Source organism: Astatotilapia calliptera, chromosome 7, assembly GCF_964374335.1.
Source record: "Astatotilapia calliptera chromosome 7, fAstCal68.1, whole genome shotgun sequence".
In the NCBI taxonomy this organism is placed as follows: Eukaryota; Metazoa; Chordata; class Actinopteri; order Cichliformes; family Cichlidae; genus Astatotilapia; species Astatotilapia calliptera.
Genome location: NC_137428.1, coordinates 23,866,333 through 23,882,459, shown reverse-complemented (window position 1 = coordinate 23,882,459; position 16,127 = coordinate 23,866,333). Strand labels below are relative to the sequence as shown.

The 16,127-nt window shown below is 41.0% G+C and overlaps 1 protein-coding gene and 1 long non-coding RNA gene across 2 annotated transcripts in view; one reads left to right on the top strand and one right to left on the bottom strand.

The window, feature by feature from the left end:
• mtfp1 (mitochondrial fission process 1) overlaps positions 1 to 15,757 on the bottom strand; it is a 46,621-nt gene extending 30,864 nt beyond the window's left edge. Inside the window, exon 1 of the mRNA XM_080304270.1 lies at positions 15,754 to 15,757. The gene's annotated coding sequence lies outside the window, so the exon portion shown is untranslated. The remainder of the gene's footprint in view (positions 1 to 15,753) is intronic.
• LOC145430015 (uncharacterized) lies at positions 10,390 to 11,906 on the top strand. Its single transcript, XR_013910391.1, has 2 exons — positions 10,390 to 10,452; positions 11,340 to 11,906. It is a non-coding gene; the product is annotated as an uncharacterized LOC145430015 (long non-coding RNA).
• Positions 15,758 to 16,127: the final 370 nt, after the last annotated feature.

Genomic DNA, 16,127 nt, shown 5'->3' with positions numbered 1-16,127 from the left:
CACTTCTCACCATTCAGTTTCAGTTCTACAATTCAATTTCAGTTCCAAAATTCAGTTTTCTGGAACTTACATCCGGTTCAAGCGCAGATTAATAGAACTACGTTTTACTAGCGGACCGAAAGTGTTACCGACGGGAATCTACAGCGTCTTGAGCTGAATTAAGACTTCAGAAGTCATTCTTCATGTCGAATGACCAGCGGATAAACTCTCAGGTTGGTAATAAATGTATTACATGTATAAGAACAAGCGTCATGTTAACAAAAGATAGCCGTAAGGTAACTGTTATGCTTATTGTAGCTGCTAGCTAAAAACGCTAATTTAGCGTAGTTTGCCCTGAATTCAGCTTTGACAAACAAATATGATCGACTGTTTCTAGTAGAATTCCAAAGTTGTCATCTTGGACCCTCTCAGAGTACCCCCTCTGTATGCTTGCAGAGACCCCTACAGTAGGGAAACATGCAAAACGGTGTCCAAACCTTTGTGTTTTAGCTTTATTTATGTCTTACACAGCATCCCAACTCTTTAGCTAACTTAATAACTTTAGCTAAAGTGAATAGTTAGTCTAATTCATTAGTGCAGCATTACTGGATCACCTCTGTTTGAAGTGATATAATATGATATACAACTATCACTGAAACAGCAAACTTTGTAAATAAACAAACAACACTTCTCATTCTCTAAACGTTTGGCCACAGCTGTAGATTACACTATCAGTACTTGTTCACTCTTGACAATAATTACATTTCTAAATTCTCTTTGTGCATTTACAGGTAAACAATATCTAATATTTTATCTAAATGACTGCTTTGTCTTTGAAAAGGGTGAAGAGCCTGAGGCCGGTGACAGTCCAGTTCTACTCTAAGTATATCCTTACTGTGGCTCACAGGACAAGGCCACATTCCTGTCCTGCCAGAAGAGAAGAGAAACTTCAGAGTTTGAGACCCCTGCCGTATGGTGTTCATGCTGTTTTCTACCCCACAGTTACAGCATGTCTGACTGCCTGTTCAGCATATGCAAAAATATATGATGAGTTTAAGCATGTGATGACTAAGGCCTTCCATTATGGTGTTTGTCATCACATGTCACAGACATCTGGATGATCATTTGGAATAAACAAAACTAAAAACTTGTTACTTCATCTTTTATCTTTATTATTATTATTATTGTTGTTCTTATTTTACACTTTTCATTGTTAGGCATTAGCAGTGGCGGCTGGCCCATAGGGGGCGCTCGGGCTCCGCCCCCCCAAATGTGGAGGAGTAAAAATATATATTTTTAAAAAATTCATCAATGATAGTTTTACTATGTGTGTGCCCATATACAGCCAGGCGTATTTTAACATTTTCACCAGCTGACTCATTAAAGTTCAACCAACAAACGGTGTTTTTCTTCTTCTGGGGCGCTCGTCAAAGCGCCCTTGATATGCAGCGAAATAGCCTATCATTAAATGGTTGCCAGGGGAAAATAATAAATATTTGACCTATCAGCGTCGCTGAATTAAATGGTTTGGGGGCGCTTAAAATTGCGCCCCTGCAGAAAACGCGCGAAGATTTGCTGTTCTAGAATTTTACCTCAGTCAGTAGCCTAAGTGAGCTATAAGGTCAGAGAGAGACGATGGCAGCGGTATTGTTAACGGTTGAGGCACAGCCTCCCCCAAATTCGGTTAGATCGCTTCTAACCTACCCTTTTGCCAGAAGGACAATGGCAGAAAAACTGCAAGTTAAAGAGTTGGGACCTGACAAGCCCGAAATTCAACTAACCCAGGCAACGAAGGAGAAGTCAAAAGCATACAACAGGACTTTTTGTCGGAGTTGGTTCCAGCGCAAGTCGTGGCTGACAGGCTGTGGAACAGCTAATGCACTTTTTTGTTTCCCGTGCATACTGTTCAAAAGTGACAAGTGTGATTTGACGTGGACACAATCTGGACAAACCGACTTAAAGCACCTCTCCGAACGAATCAAGAAACATGAAAGCTCACGAGTTCATATGGACAACAGTGTAAAGCTAGCTGTGCTAGGGAAAACTAGCATAGCGGCGCAGCTAGATGATGGACATCGGATTGCTTTAAGAAGGCACAACGAAGAGGTAGATAAAAAAAAAAAAATCTGTTCATGTTCATTTTTACAAATCTATACAAATGGCCAGAATATGGTTGTTCATTTTAAATTTAAATTTAAATTGTGTTGTTTGATGTACTCATTAAATGGGTCATTTTAGTCGATATCATAAAAATTGCCCCCCCTGAGATTTTTTTCAGGAGCCGCCACTGGGCATTAGGTTTATTTGTAGTAGTCCTTTCCAACGTCTTTCCCTCTTCCATGTTACTGTGTCAGCTTGTCAGCATCTATTTGGGTTTGGAAGTGGAACAGAAAGTCAGGAAATCCAAAGTGCCATTAAAACCAGAAGAGGTTCTTATATTTCAGAAGAAGGGATTAATTCAAAAGAAATGACCTCAATGCCATATTTTATTTAGGAACACTAGAGAGCACTTTGCAAAATAACACATTCTTATAATTTCACCCTCAGATGAGCCAAGCTACGACTGTCAGGGAATGTGATGTAGGTACAGAGCATATGAGAGTGGTTAAGTTAATGTCTCTTGTCTAGATGAAGGCACAATAGGGATCAATGGCAAGGCGTAGAGATTCAGTATCTTCAGTCTTCAGTGGACACTCCATTTCTGGCACAAAACACCTGTAAAAGATGGTCGATTTAGGAGGTGACCCGACAACTTCAGCCTGTCAAACATAGTAATGGAGCAGTATGTTTAAAAAATATATCTAATTAAGCATGCACTCAGTACCCTAAGAATTATTATGGTAGTTAAACACAGTGATAGTTGTATATCATATTATATCACTTCAAACAGAGATGATCCAGTAATGCTGCACTAATGAATTAGACTAACTATTCACTTTAGCTAAAGTTATTAAGTTAGCTAAAGAGTTGGGATGCTGTGTAAGACATAAATAAAGCTAAAACACAAAGGTTTGGGCACAGTTTTGCATGTTTCCCTACTGTAGGGGTCTCTGCAAGCATACAGAGGGGGTACTCTGAGAGGGTCCAAGATGACAACTTTGGAATTCTACTAGAAACAGTCGATCATATTTGTTTGTCAAAGCTGAATTCAGGGCAAACTACGCTAAATTAGCGTTTTTAGCTAACAGTTACCTTACGGCTATCATTTGTTAACATGACGCTTGTTCTTATACATGTAGTACATTTATTACCAACCTGAGAGTTTATCCGCTGGTCATTCGACATGACGAATGACTTCTGAAGTCTTAATTCAGCTCAAGACGCTGTAGATTCCCATAGGTAACACTTTCGGTCCGCTAGTAAAACGTAGTTCTATTAATCTGCGCTTGAACCGGAACCGGATGTAAGTTCCAAAAAACTGAATTTTGGAACTGAAATTGAATTGTAGAACTGAAACTGAATGGTGAGAAGTGAAACTGAAATTATTCGAGAGCTGAATTTTTAAAGGATAAAATGCAGTTTCAAAGCAAATCAATTCATTTTCAAGAAATAAATTCAATTTCAATTTAGTGATGATCATTTTCAAACCATAAATTCAATTTCAAATTAGACTAATTCAAATTCAGTTTTCAAAAGCATTTATTCAAGTTACAATTCAGATTCAATCGGAGCAATTCAAATTCAAATTGAACTTATTCAAATTCAGTTTCTGATGGCACAGATTTCTGCCCATAACCACCACAGCGATAAAACCTGCAGGTCTGACAGCAGCAAGCGCATCACTTGTCTGGTTTTCCACCTCAAGACCGTGTTTACATTGTGTTCTGCCTTTGTGACATTCATTAGTACCCTCACTGGCATACAAAACAAAACAACGTCTACACAACACACTAACTATACACGCCACACTAAACATCACAAATCTCTCACATCTCAAGTGACATCATCGCCTAATTTGCATAATTGGTCATGCTAATGTAATTGTAACCTACGTTGCTGGAAAGAGAAATAACCTGCCTGCACCAGTTACCAGTCACTTTGTGGAGCATTGGACTGCCATTACCTCATAAGACTTTGTTGTTACACTTTCTCTTACCGTACATTACTAAATCTCCATTTGCACTATTTGCCTATTTGCACTACTCTGCCTGGTTTACACTCAATGTCACTTACCCATTATATTGTATATTGTATAGCTTTCTTGTTATATGTAAAATTGTATTTATTTAAATTTTTACTTTTTAATTATTTTACTTGCATTTTTAATCACTTTTATATTTAAATATATTTAAATGTTCATTTGCTATTTATCTAGGGATTGAGAGTAACGCAATTTCTATTCTCTGTATGTCTGTAGGAGCAGTAGCTTCGCTCATGCTTGATTCAAACCGTGAAAAAAGCCACAGAAAAATTAAATGAACGATTGCTAGTAAGGGCGTCTTTATATTAGTATTTACGAAGGGTATGTTGTGACTTATCTTCAAAATTACAGTGGTCCCTTTTGCGTAGGGGTGGGTTTTTATAATCGATTCATCGATTAAAATCGATTCTGGCTTGGATAACGTAAAATCGATTCATTAAAATCCTGAATCGATTTTTTTAATATAAATTTATTTTGCCTGAAATGCCAGAATCTCTGGTGACATCTCACAAAATTTCAAGAACCACCAAACAGTTAAGACAGTAAATGAGAGCAGGTACACGGATTCTGCACATAGACTTAAACACACAGCGCGACCCGCGGATCAGAATCAGTTAGATGTCGCCTTTCTCACAGTCGGGGCTGAAAGCAGACAGCTCGCTGATTCTGATCTGTCGGCGGGTCCGCGCTTTGTGTTCACGCCCTTTATGAGCCAATTCTAAAGCTGTTAGTTTGATCTCTCTCCAAACAATATTGACCGAACCAGCAGCAAAAGAAGATCCAAACGCTTCACATAAAGATCGTCATGAATTCACTCTGACTTTTACTGTTTTGCTTCCACCGCGATGCACAGCTCTCTCTCTCTCTCTCTGTACTTCAAAAACAGTTTCCCTTTCTTCATTATTTGCTTGCTTGTTACGCACCAGTCTACTGTTGTTTACAGCGCTGTCAGCCGCTGTTTTTTTCTCTTTTACATTCTTCCAAAAAGAAAACCTCATTTCTGCTGTTCAATACTGAACAAATTTAAACTTTTTAAAATTATTCAAAATGCAAAACGCTTAACCGTGTCTCTAATAAAACCGCTGTAACTTCAGAGGTAATGTTCATATGTTGATTAATGGTTTTCTTTCGTTTTTGATGTACTGCAGAATATTTTTATAAAATCCCAGGCCAGGAAAATCACCTTCATGTTTTTCTGTGTTTTATCTTCAGCTACTTTGACACAAAGGCATCTGCTGTGACGCTCACACCTTTGATAAAGTCTTGCGTGTGTCAGCTTCCTTTTTATTGATACAAAAATATGTAAATGTACTGATCTGAATTATAATATTTCTGACTGTCAAAATTTCCCAGATTTAAATCGAATCGAATCGAATTAAATTGAATCGTGGATCGAATCGATTCAGGACCTTGTGAATCGGAATTGAATAGATTCTAGAAATCAGTGACGATACCCAGCTCTACTTTTGCGGGTTTTTTTAGTGCAATTTTGCATGCTGTTTTTTTTTTTTTTTTACACCGCACTGTGTTCTGCATCCTGATCGGCTGTAGACCATTGTTGATCTCCTCCGTGCCATCTCTCCTGTGCCGTACAGAAACGCCAAATCAATTGCTAGCAGTGTGACTCTGAAGTGCTGTACTTTTCTTCCCAACAAAAACAATGTCGACAAAATGTTTTGCACCGTCAAAGGCAGAGGAAGATAACCATCGCACAAAAAGTTGGACTTCTGATTCATTAATGATTCATTGATGTTGAATTCTCTCGCAGCTGCTCTATTCCCGTGTTCTGGACCTGAAAACAGGGTTTGATCTTTGGTTTCATTCTGTAATACTGGACTTATTTTACCTTATTAAGGTTTGAACTTTGAGGGTGTTTACACAAGAGAGAAAAGTGTGAAAATGTTCATGTCTGTATGAAAAAAGTATGTAGTGAGGGGTTTTACAGTTTTACAGCCTTTATGCGATTTCACCTATCGCAGGTTATTTTTAGAACTTAACACCCGTGACAAACAAGGGACCACTGTATACAAATACTGAGAAATCCTTTCTTTGAATCCTTTCTCTGTTTTGCTCTGAGGCGCGGGGGAAAAATATCGACAAGTTGATGAACATCATCTACAGATATATTTGGTAAATGGCCAAGACATCTTGAGAAATGTAAATCGCCTCTTAATTCATCCATTTGGTTGACTTGTTTTGGAAAACCTGACCATAAACAAAGAGCGAATATCACACTGGAAACGAAGTGCTATACAGGAGTTTCCCCACCGGAAGTAGCATATGCACATAGTTTATTGGTTGATATGGTACATTTTCACCAATCACCAAGAGGGAGCTGAGTGTAAAAGCGAAGCTCTCAATTTACCGGTCGATCTACGTCCCTACCCTCACCTATGGCCACGAGCTGTGGGTAGTGACCGAAAGAACGAGATCACGGATACAAGTGGCAGAAATGAGCTTCCTCCGAAGGGTGGCTGGCCTCTCCCTTAGAGATAGGGTGAGAAGTTCGGCCATCCGGGAGGGGCTCAGAGTAGAGCAGCTGCTGCTCCACATCGAAAGGAGCCAGCTGAGGTGGCTCGGGCATCTGACAAGGATGCCCCCTGGGCGCCTCCTGGGTGAGGTGTTCCAGGCATGTCCCACCAGGAGGAGGCCCCGGGGCAGACCCAGGACACGCTGGAGAGATTATATCTCTCGGCTGGCCTGGGAACGCCTTGGTATTCCCCCGGATAAGCTGGAGGAGGTGGCTGGGGAGAGGGAGGTCTGGGCCTCTTTGCTTAGGCTGCTGCCCCCGCGACCCGGCCCCGGACAAAGCGGATGAAAATGGATGGATGGATGGATGGTACATTTTTCCACCAATAGGAAAGAGGTGGCGTCTTTCTTTTCTTTACTGTTTTTGCGCTGTCCTTAGAAGATGCTTTTTTTTTTAGCTTTCTTCCTGCACAAACGTGACAATAGTATTCAGAAAAAAGCATTGCTTATTTTTTTAAATCATAACTCTGGATTTAGTGGCCTGTTATTACAATTTAGAAACGTGTGTATATTTTCAAGTTCAAACTTTCAACACAAGCGGAAATGGAGACTCAGCATGGCTGCAGCTTTTTGCTGTCAGCTTAAATCGGTCATGTGATTTTGAGGTGCAGCATGTCCCAGAGGGTTAATAACACTCACCTTCATTCCATTTCCAGAGTGTAGCAACCAACTGTCAGCCAACTATCTGTTTTAGTGTAACCTGTTTTATTGTGAAAGGTTTAACAAGGCGTGAACATTGGATAAACCGGCAGCTTGCTAAGGAGAAAAATGGTTTGGGGAGCCTTTTGACAATAAAGTACGAGTTTGAGTTACTCTACAAACTGTTGCTTTAATCCTTAAGCCTCAAAACATGGTGTCAGACGGGGAGCAACGAGCACTAACTGAGCTTCCACCCAGAATCCAGTGGTTCCAACTTAGGCTTATGAGGTACAGTTATACTATCTCACACACTCCAGGCAAAGCACTCCTCACAGCGGACACACTGCGGTTAATGAAGACCCTGATTCTAAGGCTATAGCTGAACTGCTGGATTACACAAATATATATGTGGATGAAATAAGCAAAAGCATGCCTGCTAGCTCGACTTACATCACAAAGTTAGCCCTTTATACCCTATAATATTAAACAGGCTGCCTGGAATTATTTTGTTGTTTTAGCTGTAAAAGTCTCATAACATCTGCTGTAACTGTGTGCCTTTGTCACTTTTTTTCAGGACTACTACTTCTTTCAACATTTGGTAGTTTTTTTGTTTTGTTTTGTTTTACTGTATGCTATCCGGTTGTTCAGTCTGACGTCACTAGCCGTGTCTGGACCTAAACTCCGCTGCAGGTCCATATATCAAACGATCACTGTGGCATTACTGAGAGTTGAAAAACTGTCTAAAGTCTTTCATCTTTAATAAAATGATCAGCGTTCTGCTCTACCAGGTGTAACAATTGAGTTTAACATCCAGGCATCCATAAAAACGGAATTTATGACATTTAACAGAGTTAGAAGTTAGCTCGCTAGCTTCTATCTAAATACAATATAGCATGTCCTGACTGCAGGGTTTTGGAAACAAATTAAAACGTACAGCTCTGTTATCACTTCCAGCATAAATGAAGACAGGAAACTAAACAGCAGTGACGTTTGTAGGTAGAGCTGGGCGATATGAGATTTTTTCATATCACGATATGTTTTTTTCATTTCAGGCGATAACGATATCTATCACGATATAAGCCAAATAACTATATTTGTAAGATTTAAATGTGCCGTTGCTCACAAGTAAAATGTGAAATAATCAGCAGCTTGTTTTTAAATATTTATTTCCCATAATAAGTTCAACAGGGTAGATGTACTTAAGGAACATGAGACTTTTTCAGATAAATAAAGGCAAATATTGCAAACTACACAAAAGGCAGCCGCTAAAGCGTTTAAGTTTCAAAATAGAACAAATGAAACAGACTAAATTGTCAATTCCACTTAGAAACAAAATATTAATTCTAAAAATAAATCTTAGTTTGTTTTACAGAAGAACAGACAAAAATGACTAACTTTTGTCAATATCAAATAAACTGAGAACTAAAAGGAAATTCTCAATCTCTCCTTGTTGTATAGCTTAGCTTTTCAAACAGTTTTAACAGTTACTTTAGTCTGACAAAAGCCGAATGACGAATTAGCGCTTCCAGTCAGAGACTGAGGCTACGTCCACACGTACACGGGTATTTTTGAAAACGGAGATTTTCCGTTTTCGTTTTAAAAAATAATCCCGTTCACACGTAAAGGCAGAAATGAAGGAAAACGCTGCTATGAACATGCCAAAGCAGCAGGTGGCGCTAGATTCCTAACCGTGCAGAAATGTTGGCCAATCAGAAGTCTAGAAGCCTCGGTGGGAAAAAGTAAACAAAGCTGCGGCATAGAAGCAGAACCGAGTCGTATGTGTGGAGGGACAGTAACTGTGTGTATATGTAAGCATTTAAACACTGCAGAGAGTACAATTAACAGTAACAGTATTGTAGAAATTCATTTCACCGAAACAATAACGCGGCGCACAGTGTGACGCATGCACCAGTTTATTGTATTTCCAGACTTGCTTTCGGCACAATTTACAGTGCACGCTACTCTGTTTTTTGTCAGACTTGAAATAGCCGAAATACCTTCACACTACGGAACTTCTATGGCTCTTCCGTTCGACAATCTCTCCGGCATTGGAACCATCATCTGTTTTCTCTTCGGTCACGGTCGGTTGATTTTTCTAGTCGGCACACTCATTTCCTCCATTACGCGCTGGCTGCTTCCCAAACAAACACACGTGCGGCTTGGCACTTGTGCTGTACGTAGCAAGTCACGCGACGTGACGCTGCGGCTGTGATTGGTTCAGCTCTGCGCTACTGAATTTGGATCGGCTGACCTTTTTTTTTTTTCTTTTCTTTTTTTTCTTAAGAGGACAAGAGCGGCGAGGTCTATCGCGATAGCTTAATTTCTCTATCGAGTAAAAGTTATATCGCGATACATATCGTTATCGTTCTATCGCCCAGCTCTATTTGTAGGGTTACTGAAGTTGGGCTAGCTGGTATATAATGATGTGCTACGTGACCGCTAGCGACACAGCTATGTTAGCATAATATAAACAAGCTAACTTTTTTTCCACTCGATAAAAGTTAACATGAGTGTTCTCGATGGTCAGGAACAAATGTAATCACATGGCAGGATGCTGTAAAAGGACCAAACTTCAGCCAGGAGAACAACTGAGATAATCCATCCACAATACGAGGTAGTCATTCATATACTGCTGCATGGGCTGGGCTGTAGTTACATCCTAATGGTGTGTTCACACCGAACGCGATGGACGCGAATAAAACGCCCCAAACGCCCCTAATTTGACGCGTGTACATTCGCGTCTCAACGCGTGTCCAAGAAAAATCCATCGCGCGTCAAAATATGATATTTTGACGCGCGTGAACCGGAAATGTGGGAGGAATGTGGGAGGGAGTTGTGCCAGACCGGTATCTTTGCAAGATGGCAGCTATCGAGCTAGCGCTTGAAGAGAGAGTCTCCCTTCTCTATGTACTGTGGAGAGCAGAGCAGCAGGGTAAAAGACGTCCTCGCCGTACCTGGGTCCATCAGGTCCTCCAGAGGCATGAGCAGTTTGGTGAGTTTCACCACTTGCTCCAGGAGCTGCGCCTGGATGACGGCCGATTCCAGCGCTATCACCGTCGGCCAGTTTGAGGACCTGCTTTCCCTCGTCGGTCCCAGCATTGCCGCCTAGACACCAACTACAGACGCTCAATCCCACCTGCAGAGCGCCTGTCCGTCTGCCTGAGGTTAGTAAAACTATTTAATACGGTAGTCCTTTATTGATATCTGTGCTAATATGCTAATCCATCCAGTTATACACTGCTAACATGGATGTGCTATGCTAACAGTGAATGCTGTCGGTGTTTACTGAAAGCAAACTGTGGTACAGAGACGACTCTTTATAATATTTCTAGTGATACTCAGAAGCTCTCATCAAGTCCCGATTTAATTCGATTTATGCTGTTATCAGTGTTTGAATGATAGCATGGCTGTGGTGTCACATCAATGTATGCGCTCGGTGTTTGCTGATATCAAACTGTAGCATTAGGACCACTGAGTTAACCTTGTAGTGATACTCACTCCTTTTTATTTAGACCTGGTTTAATTCTGGGATAGTTGAATATTTGTATATAATCCCTGCAGCTGTCAGACTCTATAGCAGGGGTCACAGCCTTTATTAAAACAGAGTTAGATAAAACTGTGAACAGTTTGGTTCATCTCTAGTTACATGGTTCTATCTTGATAAGCTGTCTTATCACAGATTAATTTTTCAAAAATATTAATGATTTAAGCAAGGAAAGGGCTACATGTCAACATACAACTCTTTATTTCTATTAATGTCTCACTTCATTCCTACCTGATTGACATGTTTAGGAATTGTGAGTGATTGGCTCACTGTAGTTGTGAAAGTTGCTACCAATCAAATTATGATATGTTAAAGTTAAAACAAAACACAACTGTTTTAGATATTATCTAATATACATTTTGTAATTATCCTTATAATTACAAAAGGTTTTATGTAAGATTCATGTTTTGTGATTTAAATCTGACATCACAAAAGTATTTTGGAATTTGAATAATGTATTTTGTAACTGCAGTACACATAATACTGATTTTGAACAATTTTGTCCAGGTTCCTTGTCACCGGGGACTCCTTCAGGACCATCGCGTTCAGTTTCAGAGTCGGTGTGTCCACGGTGAGCCAGATCACCCCCCAGGCAGCGACGTCCATCTGGGACTGTCTAGTGGACGACTTCATGGCTGTGCCTTCACCTGGAGACTGGCGCTCCATCACAGAGGGATTCCAGGAGCGCTGGAACTTTCCTCTGTGCTGTGCAGCTCTGGATGGGAAGCACATCCAGACAAAGGCACCCCATATATCATATAGGAGACACACACATTGATATACACTAAATATTCATTTCATTTCTTTTTTGTGGTGCCCAAATTGATGCACCTGCTTGATTTTGTTTAAACAATTATTGCACACTTTCTGTAAATCCAGTAAACTTCTTTTCACTTCTCAAATATCACTGTGTGTGTCTCCTGTATGATATTTAACTGACATTTTTTATTGTAACAACCAACAATTTATACAGGAAAATAATGTCTATTAACAAGGTTGCCCAAACTTCTGCATCCCACTGTATTAGTATATTTTGTCATTAGTATAATATGAAATAAATTCTACATGTGTCAAGTTGTGTGCCAACATTTGCTGTGTAGTAGAACTGAGACATTAGTCATTATAAACATTTATTTGAAATAATATTAAAAGTCTCAAACAGAAAAACATTAAACATAAATATATAAAATATAAGAATTTACAGAGAGACAGGAATAAAAAGGACCAGCTGCTCTCCAGAGCAGGAACAAGGCTGAGGAGGAAATGCTCCATTGGAGACTGGTGTGGCCTCTTCAGGGACTCCAGGATGGCCAGCTCCACCGCCGATGGACCGTCCTGGGACCCGTCCCTCATCTGCCTCGGAGCCGTCCTCCTCTGTGGGCCTGTAAAACAGCACAAAACACAAAGAAATGAGAAGGCTGCTACTAGATTTTAATTTCAACATTGGAAAAAAAAAAAAACAATAACAGGATATAATCAGATTGGTTGTAGATATTTAGTAAAGGTGATCACAAGGGAATCCCACCGACTAAAAAGGTATCAGTGCTTGCTGTACATATCTGTGGGTGCAGCAGCAGGAGCTCAGGGACTGGGGATGCTCTGCTGCAGAATCAGTTGGTTCTATCAATACAGTATTAAATGTTAACAGGTTCGATATAATAATCGTAGAGTAGACAGTGGTCCCTCATTTATTGCAGGGGTTCTCAGAATAACTAGCCCCTGGTCACAGTTCTCACAATTGATTCTCAAAGTGCAAACCTTTGTAGATTGCAAAACGTAAAAGTATTATTATGCCGCATTTTGTCTTCATCTGCCCGCCACTTTCGTGCGCCTTTTTCCCTCGCGGTGCAGGTGTCTATTTCCGAATGAGGCTCATAGTTATGGGTGTTTTTGTGCTGTTTTTTCTATTGGACGCGATGGTTATCAAAACCAAACGTGATAAATTTGGCAAGCGCAGGAGATTTGTCAATCAGGCTGCAGAATGCAATGCTGTACTGTGCAATAAAAAATCAGCGAAAAAGCAAAGCAGTGACGGATGAACAGCGGGACCACTGTGTGCTGTTTATTAATAAACAATAAAATATATTCCTAAATGATAACATGCATAAAAGCAGAACGGTATTTGTATGTCAGTGGGAAAATAGCGGTGGCTTGCTAGCTTTTGTGCGGCTTCCCCGGGTCAGTGAAAACTTTCAAAAGAGAAATGAATGAACTTACCAGGTTGCCCAATCTCTTCACATATCTTCCTCCAAGCTCGGTCCTTTTTATTCCTGTCTCGGTACTGAAAGCAGCTGGTGTTGTACAGCTCCGAGTTGTTTGCTACCGCATTGATTAGCCTTCCCCTCCATTGAAGTATGAAAGGCTTTGGCTGGATCTGCCCCTTTGACCTAGGTAACAGCCACATCACCAGGCTCCTGATTGGTTGTCGCGGCGCGATTTGACGCTGGAGTTCAGATTTTTCCAACTCGAGCGGTAGACACGAAACGCGCGTATGCACAAAGTGCAACACAAAAACTCACGCGCGTGGTTTTATTCGCGCGTCAAACGCGCCAGACGCGCTACACTGACGCGCGTTTCACGCGTTTTCGCGTTTTCGCGACGCAAATCTGCTTCCGAATTTTCGCGGGACCCGCAATCGCGCGTCATCGCGCCTTTCCATTGACTTTACATGTAAACCTGACGCTCTATTCGCGTCCATCGCGTTCGGTGTGAACACACCGTAAGGTTTTAAAAACTGAGCTTAAATAAATGATTAGCGGTAATAAAAGCCGAGGGAGGTCAACAGTGATCACTGACTGTTTTAGGAGCTTTTTGAGATTAAATAGAAGAAAATACATAAAATTAAACATGTTAACAACACAAAAGCCATATTAAATGCAGACTACTTTAGGCCCGGAAGTAGGATTCGTCACGTCATCACTTAACAATCGGATTGATGTGTAACAAGGGAATAATAACGGGAAAACACAAAAAACGAATTTAAATTCAATCTTACAGATTTTTACTGAATAAGAACTCAAAGTGTACATGAATAAAATATTTAGAATTTGCAATTTAAACTTTAAAACACTAAACAACAACAAATATGTGAACTTTGGGACTATAGTTTGTTTCTGGGGGTCTCTGTTTTCTATGCAAGTCCAGGTATTTTTGGTCCCTGGTGGAACTCGAAAAAGCAGTTCCTCTCAAGCTGCAGGCAAAGGCCTATATTGCACTGTTGGCATTTCCAAGGAGTGCTTCTCTTACAGACAGTGCACTGCTTCCTTCCTATGCTTGCCCTCTGCCTCTTTCCTATATCCACAGTGCTTGTAGGGACAGGAAAGTGTCCTTGACTTGGGGACTCGGGCCTGGTATCCAAGAAAACACCTAGGAGATGTGCAGGGAGCTCCTCCTGGAAGGCCTGGTGAGTCTTGTGCTTCTGTTGCTTGCTGATGCACAACTCTTTGTGAATGATGAAGCTGTTTGTAACTGCAACGTCCAGAAGATGCTGGAAAACTGTCATGTCCCATCTTCTAGTTTTGCGATGGACTAAATTTGTTCCCAGCATCTGGTCTGATGTGTCCACTCCTCCCATGTATTTATTGTACTCAGTCACAGCTGTCGATCTGGGGACAGAAACCCTCTCAAAATGTCCATCTTCCTTTCTCTGCCAGCGTAACACTATGTCCCCACTGGACACAGGGTGAACGGTAGTACAGACAGAGACTTCTCGACCGTCCATCCACTTTACAAATAAAAGCTCACCGTCCCTGATCCACCAAGAGGCCCCCTCTTGGTGATCTTGTATGTAGAGCATTTTCCTGAGTGGATGGAACACCCAGCCTGCCCAGCCTGTATGTACCACAAGCCCCAAAACCCTGCTTATTCAAGTGTTGAAAGAGAGCTGGGCTGGTGTAGAAGTTGTCACAGTAAAAAATGTAACCCGATCCCAGATCGTCAAAAGAGAGTTCTTTCCCTGATGAAAACTTTGATTTCCCTGTATACAGCTTGAAGTCTATTGTGTAGCCATTGACATCAGCAACAACAAAATTTTTTAGCCCCCACTTGGTGGGTTTGGCCTTCATGCATTGCTTGATGGCTAATATTGGCTTTGAAGAAACCATCCTGTCATCAACTGAAATATGCTGCTCTGAGTGGTAATTACTTATGCAACGATTTCTCATCATCTCAAGGAGAGGTCTGACTCGGTGAAGTATGTCATAGTCCTCTGTGCCCTTTTTCTGTCATTGGCCGCATCTTCTTCTGGATCACTGATCCCAAGATTAGAAGTGATGGCCATAAAACAGTCTCTGGACATTACAGTGGCAGGAAAAGGAACATGAAAAATTGTGTTTCTCCTCCAAAAGTCTGACATTTTTGGAAAATTGCAGACTGTAAAGTGTAAAGTAAACAAGCCCAGGTACCTTTGTAGCTCTTCTGGTGTTATTTCATTCCAGTAAAATTTTTCACCCTTTTCGTTATTTTTTGCAGCATTTTTGTTTGTGTTTGCACACAAGCATTTTAGCACTTCATCAACAAAAAAATCTGACAGGTCAACTCCTCCCATGAGGTTGTAATCCTTTACAGCTGATGGTTATGGCACCTCAACTGCTCTGTGTCGTCCTTCAACCTTGCAGATCCTTTTCATAGTGTCCCCGGAGATTTTTCTGTCAGAGCGTTAACTTTGGTTTTTGGTACTCCAACTCTTGTGTCCCAAAATGTGCCATATGCTCCAACCCCCAGGCCATGAAGGTGGTGAAAAAGTGCTGGACTGGTATAAAAGTTATTACAATAAATGTGATATCCCGTTCCCAGGTAGTTTTTGTTTATAAGTGCCATCCCAGCAAATGACGGCCCCTTCTCAGTTACCACAGTTGACCCCCCCTGTATAAATGTTAGTCCATTGTGTAGCCTGTGTTGTCAGACAGCACAAAAAGTGTTATCCCCCGCTTTGTTGGCTTGATTTTTATGTATTGCTTCAGGAAAACTCTGGCTTTGTTATAGACCATGAGCTCACCCACAGAGAGGTTTTGCTGTGGGTAGTATACAGCTTTGCAGGCGACACGCTAACGTCATACAGGGAACGTACTCTGTGCAGGCAGTCATATCATAATCACCAGTGCCTGTTTTTCTGTCATTGAGAGCATCTTCCGCAGGATCACTCATATGAACATTCCAAGTGATGGTGAGGAACCGGTGTCTGGACATGACCTCGGAAAGATATTCCACATGAAAAATCAAATTCACATGCCAAAAATCTCTCATTGTGGGCAGCTTTAGAACCCCCATGTAGAGTGTTAGGCCAAAGTAATGGTA